We start from the raw sequence: 5,518 nt of genomic DNA, 5'->3' as shown, positions 1-5,518 counted from the left end.
TTAGTAGAGACAGGGTTTCACCATGTTGGCTAGGATGGTCTTGATCTCTTGACCTCGTGATCCACCCGCCTCAGCCTCCCAAAGTGCTGGGATTACAGGCATAAGCCACCGCGTCCAGGCTGTAACTTAGTATTTTCAATGAGTTCTATGAGAACTACTGAACCTGAGGGGATCTAGGACCCATGAATTTATAGCTGACTCTTTAGAAATGTGAGTGGTACCTGAAATGTGTGGCTGGCATCTGCAGTGGAGGCAGTCGTGGTGTCCCGAGCTCTTAAACCTGTGAGTGTGATGCTAACTTTAAGACATTTAATAGGTGTCAGAGTATTGGAGATAAATGAAGGAACAATTATTTGTCCATCTGAAAGAAGAGTTTGAATAGATAGTTTGCAAGGATCCCAGAAAAAGAGATTAAGTGTCAGTGTTCTCACCCGGAGATGCCATCATCTATTGCTTTTGGTGGGTCTTCCTTGCATTGGTAATGGGAAGGACATAGGTTCAGTTAAAAGACCCTAGCCACTGGGGACATCCAACCACTGTCTGTGCATTTCTTATAAGACCAGCCTTATCATCACCATTATGTTATCATCACTATCACCATCACCATCATCCCATCATCCTTGCTATTATCCTCTCCATCACCAGTGTCAACATCACCATCATCATCACTGTCTTAGTCCATTTGTGCTGCTTTAAGAAAATGTCACAGCCTGGGTAATTTATAAACAATAGAAATTTATTTCTCACAGTACCAAAGGTTGGGAAATCCAAGTTCGAAGCACCAGCAGGTTTGGTGTCTGGTGAGAGCCCAGTCACCACTTCTAAGATGACACCTTGTTGCTGTATCCTCCAGAGTGAAGGAATGCCATGTCCTCACATGGTGAAAAGGATGGGAAGGGCAAAGAGAGGTGAACTCCCTCCATCAAGCCCTTTTACAAGGGCACCTAACTGCCATTCATGAGAGCACAGCCCTCATGACTCAATCACCTCGTAAAGGCTACATCTCCCAATACTGTTGCTTAGGGATTAAGTTTCAAAGTGAATTTTGTAGAGGACAAAAACATTTAAAACATAGCAATCACTATCATCATCACCATCCTCATCCTCGCCATCATCATCACCATAATCAATATCACTATCATCATCACCATCACCATCATCATCCTCACCATCATCACCCTCACCATCATCAATATCACCATTATCAATATCACTATCATCATCATCACCATTATTCTTATCATCACCATCATCACCATCACCAACATCATCACCATCACCATCCTTACCATCATCATCCTCACCGTCATCATCCTCATCAATATCACCATCATCATCACCATAATTACAATCACCACAGTAATAGTTATGATCATTCACCATCACCATTGTCATCCTCACCATCACCATTGTCATCACCATCACCATCACCATGATCGTCATCCTCATCACCACCATCACTACTAGGATCATCCTCACCATCACCATCACTAACATTGATCTAGTGCTTACCATGTGCCAGATCCTCTCTCGAATTTTTTCTACACATTCCATAGCAGTCCAGTGAGGTGGAAACCATAGCTATCCTCATTTTACCTGAGGAACTTGAGGGCAGGAAAAGTGAAATGGCTTCTCTGGTAAACTCCAGTGAGGGTCCACCAGGATCTAAAGCCCAGGCAACCTCATTGCAGAGCCTGCACTCACAGGTACTGTCTTGTAAGCTGCCATGTAGAAGTCATCCTGCTTCCTCCTCTTATCCAATTCCAGGATGTTATAGACGGACTGTGTCCCCTCCCAGAATTCATACATTGAAACCCTAACTCTCAGTGTGGCTATATTTGGAGATATCAAGGAAGTAATAAAGGTCAAATGAGGTGGTCATAAGAATGGGTTTCTGGGCCAGGTGCGGTGGCTCTTGCCTGTAATCCCAACACTTTGGGAGGCTGAAGTGGGTGGATCAGAGGTCAGGAGTTCGAGACCAGCCTGACCAACATAGTGAAACCCAGTATCTACTAAAAATACAAAAATTAGCCAGGCATGGTGGCGCGCACCTGTTATCCCAGCTACTTGGCAGGCTAAGGCAGGAGAATCACTTGAACCCAGGAGACGGAAGTTGTAGTGAGCCAATATCGTGCCACTGCATTCCAACCTGAGAAACAAGCGAGACTCTGTCTCAAATTTAAAAAAAATAATAAAAAAAAAGAATGGGTGTCTGATCCTGTAGGATTAGTTTCCTTATAAGAAATGATACCATAGCACTCTTTCTCTGCACATACTCACTCAGAGAGGTCTGATGTGCACACAGTGAGATGGCGGCCACCTATAAGCCAGGAAGAGAGATTTTACCAGAAAGTGACCACATGGACACCTTGATCTCAGACTTCCAGCCTCCAGAACTGTGAGAAAACACATTTCTGTTGTTCAAGCCATCAGTCTGTTGTTATTTTGTTATGGCAGCCTGAGCAGACAAATACACAGGTACACTCAGTAAAGGGAAGGAATTGGGAAGGGAAGTCTCATTTCCTGAGCACCTGCTTGTGGCTTGCCCAAGTGCTGACTCATCTATCAGGCACATAGGCACAGACCTAAGGCCCACAATACTTCTAGGGACCCTCAAAATATTTTAATTTCTTCTAAAAATCATAAGATAACTTTTGCACATAAAAAAAATAACATTTCTAGGGCCCATAAACATCTGCTATAGTGAGAAGGACCCATGAAGGCAAAAGTCCCTAGGGCCCATAAATGTCATGACAAAGTCCTGTGTATGCCTGACTTGAGCTGATTTTGATCAGACATCAGCACATTATGGTGTGAGGGGTGCCAAGTCCATCCTGCTGCCTGTTTTTATAAACACATACTGCCTATGGTTCCTTTTGGGCAACAAAGATAGAGCTGAGACGTTATGGCAGAGATTGTACACAAAGCTGAAAAGATCTACTCTCTGGCCCTGGGCAGAAAAAATATTACCAACCCCTGCTTTTATTCATTAGTTGACTTAATCCATGCCCTGTGAGGCTGGGCATTTTATCCTTATTTTTCTAGATAAGGAAACTGAGACTGAGCCAGGTGAAATATCTTGGTGCAGATCCCACAGATTTGCAGCAAGGAAATGTTGACTTCACAAAAAGCTCATGTTCTTTCTGCGACAACCAGGACCAGCCAGGATATTTGTTTGGTCCCCTCCCTTCCTGAAATTGCCCCCTTTTCTTGCTAAATACATAGAATGAATCTGCAACCGTCAAGCAAAACTTGTTACCACAATTAATTTCAGCTCAAGCAATATTTTCTGTGCCAAGCCCGTTCCCATATTTGGTGTCATCAATATAAAGACAAATGGCCGAGCCTGGTGGCTCACGTCTATAATCCCAGCACTTTGGGAGGCCAAGGTAGGTGAATCGCTTGAGGCCAAGAGTTCAAGACCAGCCTGGATAACACAGAGATACCGCATCTCTACAAAAAAAAAAAAAAAAAAATTAGCTGGGCACGGTGGCATATGCCTGTATTTGCAGCTACTCGAGAGGCTGAATCAGGAGTATCACTTGAGCCCAGGGACTGGAGGCTGCAGCGAGCTATGATGGTGCTGCTGCACTCCAGCTCAGGCAACAGAGATCCTGTCTCTAAAAGAATAATAATAATAATATAATAATGATAAAGACAAAGAAGACACATCCTCTGGGGAATAGTATAGGACAGTGACTATAACATGAGTGTTAGTGTTGGCTGGAGTGATCCTGATAAGCCGTTTCCCCTCTCTGCGCCTGTGGCTTGCTTTTCTTTTTTTTGGAGTATTTCAAAAACTCTTATTTTTTTTTATTGCATTTTAGGTTTTGGGTACATGTGAAGAACATGCAAGATTGTTGCATAGCTACACACATGGCAGTGTGATTTGCTGCCTTCCTCTCCTTCACCTGTATCTCGCATTTCTCCCCATGCTATCTCTCCCCACCTTCCCACCCCCCGTCCCTTCCCCATTTACCCCCAGCAGACCCTAGTGTGTGATGCTCCCCTCCCTGTGTCCATGTGTTCTCATTGTTCAACACCCGCCTGTGAGTGAGAACATGCAGTGTTTGATCTTCTGCTCTTCTGTCAGTTTGCTGAGAATGATGGTTTCCAGGTTCATCCGTGTTCCTACAAAGGACACGAACTCATCATTTTTGATGGCTGCATGATATTCCATGGTGTATATGTGCCACATTTTCCCTGTCCAGTCTATCATCGATGGGCATTTGGGTTGGTTCCAGGTCTTTACTATTGTAAACAGTGCTGCAGTGAACATTCGTGTGCAGCCAGCCTGGCTGTTAAGAGTGAGACCCTAGAGGCAATAGACTAAAGCTTGAATCCTGTTGTGTAACCTCACCTGTTGTCTCTTCTATAAAATTGAGATGCTAATAGCTCCTATCTCATAGAGTTGTTGTGAGAAGCAAAGGAACTATGCATGAAAATGCTTTTGAATACTGTCACAGAGTGGGAGCTTAATGATGATTAGCTATCGTTGTTATTACACACCAGGACCACTGAGATTTATTTTTATTATTTATTTTTAAAATTTACTTTATATTTATTTATTTATTCAGAGACAGTGTCTCACTCTGTCACCCAGGCTGTAGTGTAGCGGCATTATCTTGGCTCACTGCAAGCTCCGCCTCCCAGGCTCAAGTGATTCTCATGCCTCAGCCACCTGCGCAGCTGGGACTATAGGAACATGCTACCATGTTCGGCCAATTTTTTGTATTTTTAGTAGAGACGGGGTTTCACCATGTTGCCCAGGCTGATCTCGAAATCCTGAGTTCAGGTGATCTACCCGCCTCAGCCTCCCAAAGTGCTGGGATTACAGGTGTAAGCCACCATGCTCGGCCAGACCACTTAGATTTCTGGGCTTGGTGAGAAGGCCTCATATCGGGGTCTGCTAGAGATTTGGAATTTAGTCCCAAGTGTTTCTGACTAGTCATGTGACTCTAGGTAAGTCCGTTCCTCTCTCCAGGCCTCAGTTTCCCCACCCAATCACCAGTTAATCTCCATCCAGCATTAATTTTCCCTTTTCTTCTGGACTGTCCTCACTGCTCTCTCCCTCCTAGTCTTGTTTCCCTCAAGGCCTGCCCGGGGGGGTGCCTGCCCTGTGGCCCCATTGCCCACCTGGTGAATGCCACTGTGGCCTGCCCTACAGTGGCTCAATGGGAAGGTCCTGAGTAAGGTCAGAATCCGGGCAGGGCCTGCCAGAGCCCAGAAAGGCAAACAGGGAAAGAAATGAGAAGAAGAGGTTGGTGCTGAGTTAGCACCAAGGCATACCTGTTTGCCCAGAGGATGAAACAGAACCCTCAAGAGTTTGGAGAGCGAGCACATCAGGGCTCACGGGGGTGCGGTGCCGTAGTTCACACAGCCCACGGGGGTGCGGTGCTGTACGGTTCACGCAGCCCACGGGGGTGGGTGCCGTAGTTCACGCAGCCCACGGGGGTGCAGTGCTGTACGGTTCACACAGTTCACGGAGGTGCGGTGCTGTACGGTTCACACAGCTCAC

Source organism: Cebus imitator, unplaced genomic scaffold (assembly GCF_001604975.1).
Source record: "Cebus imitator isolate Cc_AM_T3 unplaced genomic scaffold, Cebus_imitator-1.0 Scaffold684, whole genome shotgun sequence".
Taxonomy (NCBI): Eukaryota; Metazoa; Chordata; class Mammalia; order Primates; family Cebidae; genus Cebus; species Cebus imitator.
The sequence above is the reverse complement of the archived record's forward strand: the minus strand, read 5'-3'. Positions refer to the sequence as shown.